At 49.1% G+C, this 19,538-nt stretch overlaps 1 protein-coding gene across 1 annotated transcript in view; it reads right to left on the reverse strand.

Moving 5' to 3' along the window:
* Positions 1-5,738, reverse strand: part of dhcr7 (7-dehydrocholesterol reductase) — an 82,987-nt gene extending 77,249 nt beyond the window's left edge. Inside the window, exon 1 of the mRNA XM_072466722.1 lies at positions 5,573-5,738. The gene's annotated coding sequence lies outside the window, so the exon portion shown is untranslated. The remainder of the gene's footprint in view (positions 1-5,572) is intronic.
* Between the last annotated feature and the right edge of the window lie 13,800 nt (positions 5,739-19,538).

The following is a 19,538-nucleotide window of genomic DNA, read 5'->3' on the forward strand; positions in this document are numbered from 1 at the left end:
ACATCTGTAGAAGTTTGTGAGATTGGTGCAGACATGCCGAATTTCTTTAGCTTCCGTAAGAAGTAGAGCCATTGTTGGGCTTTCTTGACTGTTGCATCAACGCGAGTGGACCAGGACAGACTGTTGGTGATGGTGACCCCCCAGGAACTTAAAGCTATTGACCATCTCCACTTTGGAGCCATTGTTGTAGACAGGGGTGTGTGTCATATGCTTCCTGGAGTCAATGATCAGTTCCTTGGTTTTGCCGACATTGAGAGAGAGGTTGTTTTTGGTACACCATGCAGCCAAGTGGGCAGCATGGTAGCACAGTTGTTAGCACGGTTGCTTCACAACTCCAGGGTCCCAGGTTTGATTCCCGGCTTGGGTGACTGTCTGTGTGGTGTCTGCACGTTCTCCCAGTGTGTGCGTGGGTTTCCTCCGGGTGCTCCGGTTTCCTCCCACAGTCCAAAGATGTGCGGGTTAGGTGGATTGGCCATGATAAATTACCCTTAGTTTCCAAAAAGGTTGGGTGGGGTTACCGGTTACGGGAATAGGGTGGAGGTGTGGGCTTGGATAGGGTGCTCTTTCCAAGGGCCGGTGCAGATTCGATGGGCTGAATGGCCTTCTTCTGCACTGTAAATTCTATGATTCTGTGATCTATCTCCCTTCTGTCGTCTGACTTGTTGTTTGAGATACGACTCACCACGGTCATATCATCCGCAAACCTACAGATAAAATTGGTTGAATCTTGCCACAGTCGTGTGTGTAGGGAGTACAGTCAAGGACTGAGCACATAATCTTGCGGGGCTCCGGTGTTGAGGACTATTGTAGAGGAGGTGCGGTTACCTATCCTGACAGATTGCGGTCTGTTGGTGAGGAAGTAAAGGATCCAGCTGCACAGGGAGGGGTCAAGTCCAAGATTGCGGAGTTTGGTTATTAGTTTTGTCGGGATAATGGCGGCACTGTAGACTATGAATTGCAGTCGGTGGCCTTGTTGTAGAGGTGTCCGAGTGTTGATTGTACGGCTAGGGAGATAACATCTGCTGTGGACGGTTGTGGTGGTAGGCAAACTGCAGTGGATGGAGAACGTCTGGGAGGCTGGCGTGGATCCGTCTCATGACTAGTCGCTCGAAGCATTTCATGATAACAGATGCCAGGGCCACAGGTCGGTAGTCGTTGAGGCAGGCTACCTTGTTCTTCTTTGGTACTGGTATTATGGTGGTCTTCTTGAAGGAGGTGGGGACCTCAGAGCGGAGGAGTGAGGTGTTGAAGATGTCTGCGAATACACTCGCCAGCTGGTCTGCGCAGGATCAGAGTGCTCGCCCAGGGACTCCGTCGGGGCCTGTTGTTTTCCGCGGATTCACTTTCAAGAAGGCAGCTCTTACCTCTGAGGCTGTAATAGTGGGTATAGGTGTGTCCAAGGCTGTTGGGGCGGGTAGCACTGATGTATTGGCTGACTGTTCAAAGCGGGCATAGAATATGGACTCTCGGCGGTTGTAGCAAGGCTTAAACAACATAACAGGCTACAACGCAAAGTCGAGTAGAATCTCCGGCAACAGAGCACCCCTCCCCAATGAACTCAATGCATTCTATGTTAATTTCAAACAGGAAACCAACAAGTTGCCAACTGTCCCAGCAGCCTCGGACACACCCATACCTACCGTCACAGCCTCCAAAGTCAGATTGGCCTTCTTGAAAGCGAATCCTCGGAAAGCAACTGGTCCTAATGGAATCCCTGGTCATGCCCTCAGGTCCTGCGCGGACCAACTAGCGGGTGTGTTCGCGAACATCTTCAACCTCTCCCTACTTCGTTCTGAGGTCCCCACCTGCTTCAACAAGACCACCATCATGCCGGTGCCAAAGAAGAACCAGGCAGCGTCCCTCAACGGCTACCGTCCAGTGGCCTTGAAGCGCTTCAAGGAGGTAGGTCATGAGACACATCAACTCCATAGCAAAGGGGAAGTTTGCACAACACATCTTGCTAGATCTTTATGGGGAGCTTTCCTCAAGGTCAGTAGCAAGCACTGTTGCTTCACTGCTTTACTGCAAAACTCGGGCAATAATGAAATCTCCTTAGGATGTATCCATGCGCTTGACTACTTTTGTTAATAGTAGCTTCATATTGGCAGTAAACTTCTCGTCACCAATCATAATCCCATTCCATCTTTTCAAACTGACATCTTTTCACTATGTACACATTTCACAACTCCTCTTCACATTAAACTGCTTCACAATCAATTTATCCAGAGCCCTTTGAATTACCTCGAAATCTGTCCTATTAATTTATCTGCCCATGAAGTTTTGCAACATCAGAACATTTTATGATGTTGCAAAATGTACATTTCATGATAGTGTGAACAGCAAAGGATTCAGTACACACTCTTGCATTGTGGCTCTCTAACGGCAGCGGAACATGAAGCATCATCTCCTGCCTTTGCTTTCCAAATGGGGTTTCAATTCATGCGGCTAATTTGTAATTACTTTCACGATCGCTGGGCTTCTTCAAGAACCTGTGTTGCTTGGTCAGACATTTTTGGAAATCGTAGCAACACCTTGCTCGGTTCTTGTCCACTAAATTATTACCTCAGAAGAATTCCATTCGGCTCAACATGACTTCTAATACTATTGGCCGTACAGCTTCTGCACAATTTGGGGCGAGTTTAGCTTCTAACCTTACATTGCTACTGAAGTTAGTCAATTTGAAATAACAGCCCCAAGTCATTTTAAAACAAGGCCGAGTGTGTCTCCAGATGAAGGATTGGGAGGAGTAAGTAGTTTGGCCCATTGAGCCTGATTCACCATTTGAGGAGATCATCGCTGACCTGACTGTGGTCCATTTTTTTTGTCTACCACCTAGATATACCCTTTGGGTGTCACGGTAGCACAGTGGTTAGCACTGTCACTTCACAGCACCAGGGTCTCGGGTTCGATTCTCGGCTTGGGTCACTGTCTGTGCGGAGTCTGCACGTTGTCCCCGTGTCTGCGCGGGTTTCCTCCGGGTGCTCCGGTTTCCCCCCACAAGTCCCGAAAGACGTGCTTGTTAGGTGAATTGGACATTCCGAATTCTCCCTCAGTGTACCCAAACAGGTGTGTGGCGACTGGGGGCGTTTCATAGTAACTTCATTGGAGTGTTAATGTAAGTCTGCTTGTGACAATAATAAAGATTATTATTATGACTCCTCAGTCAATAAAGAATCTATCTAACTCTGCCTTTAAAATACACAATGATCCGGCCTCCACTGGTTTCTGGGGAAGAGAGGCCCACAGACTATCCAGCCTCAGAGAAAAAAAACACTCCTCACATCTGTATTATACGGGAGGCCTCTTTTAAAAAAACGTGTCCCTTAGTTCCAGTCTTTCCCACAAGGTAAACAACCTCCCACCATCCACCCGAATGGAGTGTAACGCCACTGTGGTGTCAAACCTCATGCAAAAAATGCCCAAGGATCCTCAGAGCATGCAGGATTCTTTTAAACCGTCAGCATTCAATTTAAAGACCTGACTTGTGGACGTCTGGATGGCTGTTAAAATTGCTGGCGGCTGCAGTTCTGTACATTTATGCAAATTTACAAGAAGCACAATAGAACTTTCAGTCAGGCAGCACAAATGTGCTACACCAGAGCTTGGCTGTAACCAAAGTTGAACTTCTGGTTTGCGGTTCATTTATATAGCAGTGGTACAGTTTCTGTCAATTGGGAGGTGAAGCGAGACCAGGTTTCCTGGTGTCCAGGGGCTGAACGCGAGCGCAAAATTAAATTGGGAATCAACAGCATTCGCGTGAAATCAAACCAGGATTTTAGTTCCTGTACACATGCTGCTATATATACACATTCAAAGTAGTCAAATGTTCTTCCGCCTCTTCTGATCTGTTGATTCACCTGCACACACTAAATATATCACTTAAGGGCCCTACATTATTTGTTCTCTCTTTTAGCCTGATTAAATGTATTTATTCAGTTCTATTGTGCTGTTATCTGCAGTCCAACTATACTGTTGGTTTCACTGACATCCGCTCCTCACCACATCTGCTCCTTTTCAGAAAGGGAGAGAGAGAAATAGAACAAAATCCGGTTTACATTTGAGCTCAACTCTGATGAAGTTTTTTTTCTGTCACTGGTCTGAACTCTGAGCTTTGCTTTATAGGAAGAGAAAGAGAGTCTTCATTTGAATATTAGGCAGAGGGAGGACTTCAAGCCACCCCCTCCCCCACCATGGTGCTGGGACCTTTAAACACTGCATGTGTAACAGTTGCAGCCTCCAGCTGTACTTCAGAGTTAGTGACTGGGCCGGGCCCCCTTCCGCAGGGGGGGGGGGTGCATCAGGCTGGGTCAGGGTCCCCTCCCCTAAGTGGTGGTGGGGGGGCATCAGGCTGGGTTAAACACCCCCTCCCCTGAGTGGTTTGTGTGTGTGTGGGGGGTGGGGGTGGGGGGGGGGGGGGGGGGTGCTCAGTGTGTCAATTCAATCCCAAGAGGATGGGCGTGTGCTCACCCCCCCCCCCCCCCAGACCCTCCCTCCCCCTCCCCCCAGTGTGTCAATGCAATCCCAGTGCCACAGAGCAGAGCCGGGGAGATGGTGTCTTTATTCCGGTCCATTCGCACGAAGGGTGACAGAGAGCTGGCATCGCTCAGCGTTCATCACCCAGACCCCCCCTCACCACCCCCCCCCCCCCGACCCTCCCTCTCCGCCAGACCCACCCTCAGCCCCCCAGACCCTCCCTCACACCCGCACCAGACCCTCCCTCGCCCTCTCCCTCACCCCCAGACCATCCCTCACTCCCCCCAGATCATCCCTCACCCCCCCCAGATCATCCCTCAGATCATCCCTCAGACCCTCCCTCACCCCCCCAGATCATCCTTCACCACCCCCCCCCCCAGAACCCCCCCTCACCTCCCCCAGGCCCTCCCTCACCCCCCAGGCCCTCCCTCTCCCTCACTGCCAGACCTGACCACAGCCCCCCAGACCGTCCCTCACCCCCAGACCCTCCCTCACCCCCCAAACCCTCCCTCACACCCCCACACAAGACCCTTCCTCCCCCTCCCCCAGAACCCCCCTCACCCCCCCAGACCCTCCCTCACCCCCCCAGACCCTCCCTCATCCCCCCCAGACCCTCCCTCATCCCCCCAGACCCTCCCTCACCCCCCCCGACCCTCCCTCACCCCCCCGACCCTCCCTCACCCCCCCAGAGCCTCCCTCACCCCCCCAGAGCCTCCCTCACCCCCCCAGAGCCTCCCTCACCCCCCCAGAGCCTCCCTCACCCCCCACCAGACCCTCCCTCACCCCCCCAGAGCCTCCCTCACCCCCCCCAGAGCCTCCCTCTCCCTCACCACCAGACCCACCCTCAGCCCCCCAGACCCTCCCTCACACCCGCACCAGACGCTCCCTCTCCCTCACCCTCACCCCCAGACCATCCCTCGCCCCCCATACCCTCCATCATCCCCCCATAACCCCCTCAGCGCGGACTGTACACTGCTCCCCAGAGGAGGGTGCAGAGAGAGAGGACCGTTAACAAAAACATTTACCCAACGCTGAGGTCTGACCGCGATAAGGCAGCAAAATAAACAAAAGAGCGACTGGAAACTGCAAACATCCTTACCCTGCGCTCTGCCCCCCACGAGGCTCTGTGAGAAGCTGCTGTCAGACCCGCTGCCCCCCTTCCACCGGCAGCTCCGGTACCAGCCCCAGCTCCGGCTCCGCTTCCAGCGGCAGTACCAGCCCCAGCCCCGGCTGCAGCTCCGCCTCTTCCAGCAGCAGCTTCCACCCACCCAGACACTCTCCAATCACCTCTCCACACTCCTCTCATCTCACACCGGGAGGGACTTGTCTTGCACAGCCATTGGTCCCAGCACCTCAAACCATCCCATAGTCCGATGTGGGTGGAGGGGTCCAGGCAGTCTGGCCATCTTTCCCATTCAGACAAGGATCAGGTGAACTTTAGCCTGAGGATGATGTGTACATTTGTAAATCCACTCATTCCCTTTTTGAACCTAGTCCAGAAAGTAGATGACCTGGTTTTCCCCCAATTATCACTGGTTCAATGGACTAGGAGATATACAGAATATGTTGACAATATTTTCAGCATGACTGCCCTTGAAACAGGGACTGCGTGTGTCTCTTATTACACATACAAACTTCTCAGCCTGCTTCCCCAGCCATCAAAGTACCGGATTTTAATTGCAAACCTGATGCATTTCTAATATCAGCTCAGCTCCAAGTGGGCGATTCTAATTCGAGTACAGCTCCCCATCATCCCCCTCCTGCCCACAACCATCATCCCCCTCCTGCCCACAACCCTCCGGTGTCTCTGTGTTCCTCCAATTCTGGTCTCTTGTGCATCCTTGATTTTAATCACACCACCTCTGATGTCCATGCCTTTTGCAGCCTCCACTCAAAGCCTTGACATTCCCTACCTACATTTCTCTGCCTTTCTGCCTCTCTCGCACCTTTTTTAATGCACTCTTTAAAACCCACCTCTCTGACCCAACATCTCACAATGGGACTGGGTGTCAAATTTTGTTTGGGAAGCCCGGTAGCCTTGTGGCTAGCACAATTGCTTCACAGCTCCAGGGTCCCAGGTTCGATTCCGGCTTGGGTCACTGTCTGTGCGGAGTCTGCACATCCTCCCCGTGAGTGCGTGGGTTTCCTCCGGGTGCTCCGGTTTCCTCCCACAGTCCAAAGATGTGCAGGTTAGGTGGATTGGCCATGATAAATTGCCCTTAGTGTCCAAAATTGCCCTTAGTGTTGGGTGGGGTTACTGGGTTATGGCGATAGGGTGGAGGTGTTGACTTTGGGTAGGGTGCTCTTTCCAAGAGCCGGTGCAGACTCGATGGGCTGAATGGCCTCCTTCTGCCCTGTAAATTCTATGAAACATTGTTAAAGGTGCTATATAAATAAAAGTTGTTGTTGGTAGATCATACCATAAACACCATGACATTTCCAGGAAGTCCTTGATTACAAAGAACAAAGGAAAGTACAGCATAGGAACAGGCCCTTCGGCCCTCCAAGCCTGCACTGACTATGCTGACCATCTAACCTAAAACCGTCTACATTTCTGGGGTCCGCATTCCTCTATTCCCATCCTAATCATGTATTTGTCAAGACGCACTTAAACGTCACTATTGCCCCTACTTCCACCACCTCCTCTGGCAGCGAGTTCCAGGCACCCACTACCCTCTGTGTAAAAACATCCCTTGCACATCCCCTCTAAGCTTTGCCCCTCACACCTTAAACCGATGACCCCTCGTAATTGACTCTTCCACCCTGGGAAAAAGCTTCTGACGATCCACTGTCCATGCCCCTCATAATCTTGGAGGCATATGAACGCTCACAAACTAGCTTAAAACTCTCGGACCAAATTGAACAGTCTGGCTTAATTTCATTTTGCACAGTGGCTGAAACTATGCTTCTAATTATGGACAAGCTGACAGTTTCACATTAACTATTGAAACCTGTATGGAGATTGTGATGCTCCAGAGTCAAATAGCCCAGTGATAATCATTTGAAGATTCAGATCTGAACAGTAGCTATTTGCATGAGGTATTAGAAAGCAACAGAGCCAATTAACAATAGAGGACTAAACACCTTACGGCAGTGTGTCCTGGCCTAAGCATTTCAGCTGCGTAAGCACAATGTGCCACAAAATCTTTCGCACTACCTCGCTTATTTTTTCAAACAAATTACCCCTGAGCTCAGCCTGTTTCCTTCCGAGTTTTTGCTCGTGCAAACAACCAATGATGTCATTCATCTGTCACATGATCGGAATCTTAAAAGTGATCTTGTTCCAACTGGGGACAAACATAAAAATATTTGATATACTTAATTTCTTTCTTCATTTTTAATTATTATTTTGGCTTCTGTTATGGGCCAGGATTTAGAGAACCCCAAAGTGTATCATGGAGTTCACCTGACCCACAACTTTTAATAGATTGCGGTATGGGGAGCACACGGCCCACTCTACAGGTGTGGTACAGCAGAAATGGAAAAGTATTTTTTAAAGCAAAACAATGTTTACTCTATGAACTCAAGTTAACCTTTTTAAAACATACAGTGAACATCTTAGCAACCATTAATTCAAATACAACCCCCAAAGAATACAACACTAAGTAATGCTTCATAACTTCCCAAACAACATCCAGAAGACAAAAGAAACACCTTTTACCAGAAGCACATTAGGTTTACATTCACTACTGAGAACATTTATAATTCTGAATTCACCAAATGATCAAGAGACAGTCTTTTCATGGCAGAGAGATCAACAGTACACCTGCTCTGTCTGGCTTCAGCTCCAACACTGAAAACAAAACTAAAACACACCCTGCAGCTTGCTCAAAAACAAAAGTAAAACGCTGACAGACAGCCCAGCTCTGACATCACTGATACTACCCATTTGTTAAAGGTACATTTCTTAAACACCCATTTCTTAAAGGTACTCTCACATGACACTTCTGACATATTTTTTCTCTTCTATTTTCTCCTCCATGTTGTTTCTCCATCCCTTGTTTATTCTGTTCTCAGAAAGTGCACGATGCTGGTAAAAAAACATGTTTATTGCCCACTCCAGATGCCTCACAGGGTGATGGCTGGGCCTTGGATTTTAACCAATGCCACTCTTGTGGAGATGATGTTCCTACTATGGAATTAGGGAGGGATTTCCAGGATGTGGACGCAAAAACAATGACGAAAAGATGGTGTATGTTCAAGTCAAGGTGGAGTGTGACTTGCAAATGGATTTGGAAGCGATGGTTGTTACGATCCCAGCTGATTGGTAAGGCCTCAGAATGGAACCCTGGCTCAATTGACTAGCGTTTCTTTTTTGTTACTGTGGGTGAACAGTCACAGGAGTGTCAATTAACTTTTAGCAAAGGAGTAAAATATTAAACAAGAAAAGATTGCTACAAGATAATACTTCTTCACAAATGTACCAATTTTTAAGGATGACACAAGTTACAGAATACATCTTATGCTATACTGTTAAACCTAAAGAAGGCTTTAGAAGTCACGATCTTTATGGAATTAGCAGCTAAGGAAGCCCAACAATTAAGTTTGAGCACTAGAATCCATAAAATGTTGGCTGGGACCCAAATGCAAACATAGGTTTGAAATTGCCACCGATGTGCAAAAACTGGGCACGCGGCAGCAGACTGCTCGTGCAAAATGCAGGAACTGTGGTAAAAGGGTGCACACGGTGGCACGGTGGTTAGCACTGCTGCCTCACAGCGCGAGGAACCCTGGTTTGATTCTGACCTTTGGTGACTGTGTGGAGCTTGCACATTCTCCCCGTGTCTGCATGGGTTTCCTTTGGGTGCTCCGGTTTCCTCCCACAGTCCAAAGATATTAGGTCAGGTAGATTGGCCATGATAAATAGCTCCTTAGTGTATAAAGATTAGGCGGGATTATGGGGATAGGGCGGGGGAACGGGCCTATGTTAGAGCGCTCATTCGGAGGGTCAGTGCAGATTCGATGGGCCAAATGGTCTAATTCTGCACTGTAGGGATTCTTTGCGATCGAACATGTGTGTTGGAGAAAGATAGAACAAGTTCCAAACAACAACTATGAAAAGCAAGAACCAAGTGTATTAAATGTAAAACCAAATAGAAAAGGATCCATGTGATACAAAAATGAACCAGAGTCACAGTCAGATGACAAAATGTCATTGAACGTACTGGCCATTGTGGATGCAACAAACTGTTACTGGGTCAGTACATTACTGGACAGACAACCTGTGGAAAAGGAGGTGGACGCTGGTGCAGCCATCCCATTGGTACCAGTAAATGTTTACCAGCACGGTAGCATTGTGGATAGCACAATTGCTTCACAGCTCCAGGGTCCCAGGTTCGATTCCGGCTTGGGTCACTGTCTGTGCGGAGTCTGCACATCCTCCCCGTGTGTGCGTGGGTTTCCTCCGGGTGCTCCTGTTTCCTCCCACAGTCCAAAGATGTGCAGGTTAGGTGGATTGGCCATGATAAATTGCCCTTACTGTCCAAAATTGTCCTTAGTGTTGGGTGGGGTTACTGGGTTGTGGGGATGGGGTGGAGGTGTTGACCTTGGGTGGGGTGCTCTTTCCAAGAGCTGGTGCAGACCCGATGGGCCGAATGGCCTCCTTCTGCACTGTAAATTCTATGATAATCTATGAACCAAGAGAAACTATGTCATATCACCTCAAAACCAGCAAAGATAACACTTAAAACATATACCCAGGGAAGTGGTTCTGTTGAGGGACTGTATCGCTGCAAATGTGCAGCTACACGGACAGACTTCAATCTTGGCCCTGCACATCCCTCAAGGTAACTATGCAGCCCTAATGCGGAGAACCTGGCTGGAGAGAATCGAGCTAAACTGGACTGAAATGAATCTCTTGTCGGAGTCCGAAGCAGGTCTACCTAATATTTAAAAGAAAATTACAATTGTCTTTAATGGAGAACTGGGAAGCATGAAAGAGAACTCAGTCAAGCTAAAGATTAAGGACAAAAACTAAGACAGATGCTTAAAGACTAGATCAGTACCATACACCATCAGGCCTAAGGTTGAGGCAGAATTAGAGAGGCTGGTCAAGACCTGGGTCCTCAAACCCATTGATGTAAGTGATTGGGCCATGCTGATTAGTACCTGTGATGAAGAAAGAAGGTTCGGTACGCCTATGTGACAATTTTAAAGTCACTATCAATCCGGAACTGTGTGCAGAGAGTTCTGCCTTTAATTGATGATTTATTTGCTGGATTAGCTGGAGGCCAACATTCCAGTAAAGTTGACCATAGTCAACCTTATCTTCAGATAAATGTAAATCCAGATTTACAACACTATTTGACAATCATGACGCAAAGGTCTATTCAGATACAAAAGACTTCAATTTGGCATCACGCCTGGACCTGTGTTGTTCCATGGATCAAATTCTAAGTGGACTCGAAGGAGTGAAGTACTGCCTAGATGATATCTTAGTTATTGAAAAGTGTACAGTCCAACGAAAGAGACATGGAAACGCACGGTAGGATAAAATGAACTCACTTTATTTAAGTCTACACAATCAACACAACTACCAACTCCTTGCCCCAATCGGGTCACCCTCCCCGACCTGCACAGTACAGTGAGGTTCTCTTGTTGCCTTTTTACCAGCGTAGCTCGTACACAGATGTAATTCTAGGGAACCGGATGGAGCATAGTCCATGGCACCCGAAGAGGCTGTAACACCCCTCATTCCGCCCCCCCCCCCCCCCCCCCCCCGCAAGGTCTGGAGAGACGTCCACGTCCATTGGTCAAGGCGGAGGCCCTCTTGTCCATTTGGGGAGCTTTCAGGGTCCCTAGTTGTTGGGTGCCTTGATGATTCTTCTTCTCTTCAGCGATGCTCCTACTCCCGGCATACAAGCAGAAACTTAAGCGGGAGAATCCTGTTAATAAGAAGGTCGTGTGGTGCTAGTCCGTGGCAACAATCCTACGTGACTCCTTGGAGTCAATGGACTGGTCCATATTCAAGAACTCAGCGACCAACCTAAACGAGTATGCCACCACCGTCACAGATTTCGCCAGCAAGTGTGCAGAAGACTGCATGCCAAAGAAGGTAGTATGCATGTTCCCCAAATGGAAACTGGTTTAATTGGAAGATTCATTCCCTACTGAAGGCCAGGACTGAGGCATTCAAGACAGGCGACCCTACACAAGAAATCTAGATACGACCTCTGCAAAGCCTTCAGGGATGCAGAGTCAATACCACACTAAGCTAGAGTCACAGACTAATGTCACGGACTCGTCGGTTGTGGCAAGGCTTACCTTGCATCCCTCTCCGATGAACGCAATGCATTCTATTATCGGTTCGAGCAGGAAACCATCAAACCATTGTCAACTGCCCCAACAGCCTCGGACACAGCCATACCCATGTATGGGTGGCACTTTTCACTGAAGCTCGGTATATGTGAAAATAAAACAAATCAAAACCAATCCTATCCAATGGGACCTCCCCGGCTGGAGCAGGCATAATCATCTTTTTATCTTTTTCAGTATAAATGGGGGTGCACTTTCCTGGATGTGGTTGAAGAGCTGCAGGTCCAGCTGGGGTCTGGGTGTTGGGGTGTATTGGTGGTCCTGGGGGTACTGATTCCTTTGTGTCCAGCAGTGCTAGGCTAGGCTAGATACAGTGCAGTGGCTCGTATCCTGTTTCCCCCTGGAACTTGGGATGGTTCTTCTTGAAGGTGCCTAATAGGGACATCCTGAGAGGCTGAGTATTGCTTCTTCGGTGCGCCAGTGCCTGGGGTTGAGGTGAGTCCTGTATTTTAGTTAATTATCCTGCTGCCCCACCACCGGGGTGGGATGTTTTTTGGTTGAATGAGCAGCTTGTTCTCTTCCTCATTAATGGGTGCTCGGCATGCAACAGGGGAATATGGAATCATGAATCTATTATAAAATCATAGAATCCCTACAGTGTAGAAGGAGGCCATTCAGCTTATCGAGTCAGAACAACCTCTGAAAGAGCACCCCGTACCCAGGTCCGTACCCTACCCCTGCACCAAACCTAAACCGCACATCTGTGGACACTAAGGGGTAATTTAGTATGGCCAATCCACCTCACCTGCATATCTTTGGTCTGTGGGAGGAAACCGGAGCACCCGGAGGAAACCCACGCAGACACGGGGAGAAGGTGCAAACTCCACATCCTGCCCGAAGTTCGGAAGCAAACCTGGGTCCCTGGCGCTGAGGCAGATTGCTATTTTAAAAATGTATTTTATTACAAACATGTACCAAAACTGGTTACAGCGAATAAACACCCCGGGAACCATACTTCCCAGCAACCAACTACACAGTCTGTGCAGATTTTCCCCCTTTTTCACCCCCCCTCCCCGCGACGAACAGCCCCTCAAACACAGTCACAAACATCCCCCACCTTTCCTCAAACCCCCTTGAAGAGCCCCTTAATTCATACTTTATCTTCTCTAATCTCAGGAAGACATACAGGTCATCCAACCAAGCCGCTACCCCCCCGGTGGCGATGCCGACCACTCCAGCAAAAGTCGCCGGCGTGCAATCAGAGAGGCGAAGACCAGGAGATCGGCCTTCCTCCTCTCCATGAGCCGGTCCGGCTTCTCTGAAACCCCAAATTACCACCAAAGTTCCGGGTCCACCTCCTCCTCCACTATCCTGGCTAAGACCGCGAACACTCCCACCCAGAATCTTCCCAATTTTTCTCAACCCCAAAACATGTGCGTGTGATTCGCTGGCCCCCGCCCACACCTCTCACCCTCATCTGCTACCCCCTGAAAGAACCCACTCATTCTTGCCCGTGTCGTATGCACCCTGTGCACCACCTTAAACAATATCAGGCTCATTCTTGCACATGAGGAGGTCCCGCTTACCCTATGCAGTGCCTCACTCTATACTTCCCAATTGATCACCCCTCGCAACTCCGCTTCCCATTTCTCCTTGATCGTCACCACCGGCTCGCCTCCCTGCTCTCCCAGCCACTTGTATATATCCCTAATTCTTCCCTCCCCTTCCACATCTGGAAGCAGCAGTCGCTCCAGCAGGGTGTATCCTGGAGAGGCAGCTGTGTCACCATGCCACCCATGGGGGCTCTCGGTTCACAGCACAGAGGCCCAGCCTGCCTCGCAGCACATAGGGCCAGCCCAGTCTGGATTTTAGCACGGTGGCCCAGCACAGCCCAGTTGATCCTTTGTTACCCTGTAGTTTAGTTCTGGTAGCTCTCTGTTTGTCTTGGGAGTCTGTGAAGGCTTGATCAGAATCCGAACTTGTTGTTGCCGATTCTCTCTATACAAATGTATGGAATGATATTTGTTCTGTACACAGCCTGAGACTGGGGTTAAGTTGTGCTGTGTGGATTATGTAACTTCCTTACAGAACTGGGGTTTGGGGTATTTTCTTTTCTTTAGTAAGGGTGGATATAAATCTGCGATTAGTTCCTGCATGGGTGCAGACGGGTTTACACAGAAATATAGAAAATAGGAGCAGGAGGAGGCCATTCTGCCCTTCGAGCCTATCTGAGGAAAGGAGGCTGTGGCATTGGTGCCGTTGGTACAGCTCAAGTTGAGGGAGACGTATATTGGTGCGTCCCCAAACATGGTGTGAAAATATATCCTGAACTCTCATGGTAATTACGAGCAACCGCTGCATGGGAGGGTGGGCACCATTTTACCATGTTTCATGGCCTTATCCTGTTTCTTTTTTGGTCTCTGGTGGGGCTATAGAGGCATCAAGCTATGTCTAATGATTGTATCAAGCCAGTTATAACATTGCACTCATGTAGGTTGAGCTTTTTTCCTTGCTTACTGCCATGTACTTAATTTGTCATTTTGCTGCATTGTTTACAAAAATGAATTTAAAAGCCAGTAGCGGCCGTTGGCCAAATCTCCCACGATTAGGACCACAGCGGGAATGGCGCGATCGATTCCTCTGTAACCCTCCCGACACCTGCCAGTGTGTCGCACCTGCACTTTGAAAACCCTGATCAAACTTATTGACTTGTGTTTATTTATCGTTCATAGTGTAAATTTTGATTGTTAACGTTATAATGTGTTCCATTGCAGGAACCTCTGATGTAAAGGGGGAGGAAAGTGTGGTGAATTCATGTTTGTTCCTAGTTGGAGCAAGGTCACTTATTTTTCCTGGATGATCCCCGGTTGGAGTTTTGTGATGAGGAGCCGAGTAAATCAGAGCGAATTCTCATTTGATTGAGGCAGTCGGAGGTGGCTGAGATGAGGCCAGGATAAAGTGACGTTTCGCTGGTGAGTGGCCCCACGCCTCAGCGACGCTGCTTGCATTGAGATGCCTGCTGCCAATGCAAATTATATTCTGGATGATGATCACGGCCCCGTGGTGCAGGTCTTTGGTGCTTGCTTTGATACACTGCGCAGTATCCTGGAGAGAATGGTGGAAGTGCAAAGACAATCCTGGTATTTGATAGTGCAATTTCCCTGGTGGCGGTCCACCTTCAGTCCTTAGAAATCCTGCTGCATGGTGGTGATGTCTATCCTGACCGACTCAGGAATTGGGGGTGGACAAGGAGTGTGTGTGAACCCGGTCTCCTGTGAGAAATGGGAGGCGAGTTCCTAATTGAGTTTGAAAATTGGCTGCAATGCTTTAGCAACCTTGATTTGGAGGCTGGGCGCACAGGTCCGAGGAAGCACATTGTATCCGGTCTTCGAGGCCTGGGGTCGATTCGGGCCCCCGACCACTGGTCTTATCTTCTCCTGTTCTCAATTCTCTTTGTGAGGGATTAGAAGTGGTCGGTCATGTTGAGTCACCCCCACAGCATGTTTGGATCTCTTAATTGGACACTTAACTAAATTAATTGACTGTCCACCTCAGCTCGGTGGAAATCTGAGCTGTAGCCTTTCCTACTTCTGGGACTATTCCGTAGCAATGGAAAGACATTGGGCTTTGTTACAACACCCTCTGCCAGTGCATGGTCAATTCTAGCCACACTCATGCCGGAGTTACAACACAAGTGAATTAACCAATAATTCTTTGAAAAATAGCAGAAATCTTTGATCCTTGGCTGTCCAATAATTATAGTCACCAGGTTTGTACATTTAAACACTGTTGACCGTCACTGGTCTCTGTCTCAGTGAGGTAACGTGATGTCTGACAGAATAACACTCTGAGTCAATCAGCCAGTAAATCTTTCTTTATTGCTAACGCTTAATCACATACAGTTACATGTAATTGCTACTCAATCACTACTCAAAACATAAATAAGATACTATCCCTTCAAGGCTTGGCCAGGTGCTTGTTCGGCAGTTGTCCCTGGTCGCTGAATCACACTCAGGTTCTTTGTTTCTTCTGTGACTGTTGATCCCGGGTTGTCACCGCCTAGTGCCTCCTGATGTTGATTCTTTTACTCTTTCTTCGAGATAGTCTGTTTGCACATCTGGGGCGGGATTCTCCGCAATCAGCGCGGTGTCCGCCGACCGGCGCCAAAAACGGTGCGAATCAGTCCGGCAACGCGCCGCCCCAAAGGTGCGGAATTCTCCGCATCTTGGGGGGCCGAGCCCACCTTGAGGGACTAGGCCCGCGCCGGAGTGATTTCCGCCCCGCCAGCTGGCGGGAAAGGCCTTTGCCGTGCGGCGCATGCGCGGGAGCGTCAGCGGCCGCTCACGGCATCCCCGCGCATGTGCAGTGGAGGGGGTCTCTTCCGCCATAGTGGAGACCATGGCGAAGGCGGAAGGAAAAGAGTGCCCCCACGGCACAGGCCCGCCCGCGGATCGGTGGGCCCTGATCGCGGGCCAGGCCACTGTGGGGGCACTAACCCAGGACCTCGGAGCCCGCCCGCGCCGCCTTGTCCCGCCGGTAAGAGAGGTGGTTTGATTCTCGCCAGCAGGACAGGCATTCCAGCAGCAGGACTTCGGCCCATCGCGGGCCGGAGAATCGCCGGGGGGGGCCCGCCAACCGGCGCGGCGCGATTCCCGCCCCTGCCAAATATCCAGTGCCGGAGAATTCGGTAACGGCGGGATTCACGCCAGCCCCCGGCGATTCTCCGAACCGGTGGGGGGTCGGAGAATCCCGCCCCAGTTATCTGTTAGCCATTGGTTGTTAGCTATTTTCGCATGGTCAAGCAATTTGTTGATCGCACTCTGGACTATTTCCTCTTATTAGGGGTTGACATAATGACTTATCTGGTTTCACAGGACATTACATTGTTCAGTCTTATGACCTGCGAGGTCAGCAGATGCCATTTTGGTTTTGTAGAGCCTGACTCAAGCTCTGAACCTTCAACACAATTACTGTTTATTTATTGCAAGAACAAATATGAAATATACAGTGAATACAACTGCTTAACAAGAAGCTAGTACTTGGCCTCTCCTTTAACTGTCCCATTCTCTACCCACACGTACACAAGACAGACAAACACAGAGGAGTGGAAAGGGGTAACACAATAAGGATTGAGGTCAAACGATAAGAGTCCTTGCATCCGATGATGAGTTATTTTGTGCCCATTCTTCACAGTATGAGTGTGGATTAAAGTCTGTGATTTATAGCCTGTAATGATCTTCCTTGCAGTTAGCAATATCTTACTCACAGCTTTTCCAGGAGAGGTCCCTGGTTTCACATCAGCCTGTCTTGCAGTGAGAGTTGTACGATTCTGGTCTCTGCTTGCATCAGCCTTTTCTACAGAGAGAGAGTGATCAGATTCTGGATTCTGCTTGCCTCAGCCTCTTCCGCAGAGAGCGTTGGTTCCCAGAGTGACTTTTTGGTGAGAATTAGCTGATTATTTTTGGAGAAAACAGAGAGTGAAAATTAGATGTTTTCTCCCTTAGCTGCCAGAGCAAAGCTGAAGCTCCCGAGGTCTCTGAACCATTTCAGTGGGAACAGATCCAATCACCACCTGTTACCGGGCAGAACACCGCCTTTTAGGCCAAGACATTGGTCACCAGCCAAATCAGTCAAACCGAGCTATCACTGATCTCATCCTGCTACTAAAGGGGCTGGTTTAGCACAGGGCTAAATAGCTGCTTTTAAAGCAGACCAAGCAGTGCAGGTTCAATTCCCATACCAGCCTCCCCGAACAGGCGCTGGAATGTGGCGACTCGGGGCTTGTCTCAGTAACTTCATTTGAAGCCCACTTGTGACAATAAGCGATTTTCATTCCTTTCATTTTCCAAATCCTCTGCTTGCATTCAAAGCACAGGCATGGCTTCCTTCTGCTTGAATTAAAAGCACAGGCTGCCTTAAAGACGCATGTCCATAAATCATCCATGGATCAAAAATGCAACATAAAAATAAAAGAAAGGAGAAATAAGGGAATAAATAAGAAGGAAGAGGAAGGATCCTTGCAGCTGCCCTCCCGGCAACTTCCGCCACATTTTACAAGTCTTCCCACCTCCCAGCCAGTTTCCAGAGGGCTGGTAAAATCCAGCCCCTAGTCTTCTCGTGGTTTTTCCTTGATGTCTTCTTCGGTTTCTCACTGACCTGTATAAGAAGGACGGGTTGCATCTAAACCGGAGAGGCATAAATATCCTGGCCGCGAGGTTTGCTAGTGTCACACGGGAGGGTTTAAACTAGTATGGCAGGGGGGTGGGCACGGGAGCAATAGGTCAGAAGGTGAGAGCATTGAGGGAGAACTAGGGAATAGGGACAGTGTGGCTCTGAGGCAGAGCAGACAGGGAGAATTTGCTGAACACAGCGGGTCTGGTGGCCTGAAGTGCATATGTTTTAATGCAAGAAGTATTACAGGTAAGGCAGATGAACTTAGAGCTTGGATTAGTACTTGGAACTATGATGTTGTTGCCATTACAGAGACCTGGTTGAGGGAAGGGCAGGATTGGCAGCTAAACGTTCCAGGATTTAGATGTTTCAGGCGGGATAAAGGGGGATGTAAAAGGGGAGGCGGAGTTGCGCTACTGGTTCGGGAGAACATCACAGCTGTACTGCGAGAGGACACCTCAGAGGGCAGTGAGGCTATATGGGTAGAGATCAGGAATAAGAAGGGTGCAGTCACAATGTTGGGGGTTTACTACTGGTCTCCCAACAGCCAGCGGGAGATAGAGGAGCAGATAGGTAGACAGATTTTGGAAAAGAGTAAAAACAACAGGGTTGTGGTGATGGGAGACTTCAACTTCCCCAATATTGACTGGGACTCACTTAGTGCCAGGGGCTTAGACGGGGCGGAGTTTGTAAGGAGCATCCAGGAGGGCTTCTTAAAACAATATGTAGACAGTCCAACTAGGGAAGGGGCGGTACTGGACCTGGTATTGGGGAATGAGCCCGGCCAGGTGGTAGATGTTTCAGTAGGGGAGCATTTTGGTAACAGTGACCACAATTCAGTAAGTTTTAAAGTACTGGTGGACAAGGATAAGAGTGGTCCTAGGATGAATGTGCTAAATTGGGGGGAGGCTAATTATAACAATATTAGGCGGGAACTGAAGAACATAGATTGGGGGCGGATGTTTGAGGGCAAATCAACATCTGACATGTGGGAGGCTTTCAAGTGGCAGTTGAAAGGAATTCAGGACCGGCATGTTCCTGTGAGAAAGAAGGATAAATACGGCAATTTTCGGGAACCATGGATGACGAGAGATATTGTAGGCCTCGTCAAAAAGAAAAAGGAGGCATTTGTCAGGGCTAAAAGGCTGGGAACAGACAAAGCCTGCGTGGAATATAAGGAAAGTAGGAAGGAACTTAAGCAAGGAGTCAGGAGGGCTAGAAGGGGTCACGAAAAGTCATTGGCAAATAGGGTTAAGGAAAAACCCAAGGCTTTTTACACGAACATAAAAAGCAAGAGGGTAGCCAGGGAAAGGGTTGGTCCACTGAAGGATAGGCAAGGGAATCTATGTGTGGAGCCAGAGGAAATGGGCGAGGTATTAAATGAATACTTTGCATCAGTATTCACCAAAGAGAAGAAATTGGTAGATGTTGAGTCTGGAGAAGGGTGTGTAGATAGCCTGGGTCACATTGAGATCCAAAAAGACGAGGTGTTGGGTGTCTTAAAAAATATTAAGGTAGATAAGTCCCCAGGGCCTGATGGGATCTACCCCAGAATACTGAAGGAGGCTGGAGAGGAAATTGCTGAGGCCTTGACAGAAATCTTTGGATCCTCGCTGTCTTCAGGGGATGTCCCGGAGGAC

Source organism: Scyliorhinus torazame, chromosome 10, assembly GCF_047496885.1.
Source record: "Scyliorhinus torazame isolate Kashiwa2021f chromosome 10, sScyTor2.1, whole genome shotgun sequence".
NCBI lineage: Eukaryota > Metazoa > Chordata > Chondrichthyes > Carcharhiniformes > Scyliorhinidae > Scyliorhinus > Scyliorhinus torazame.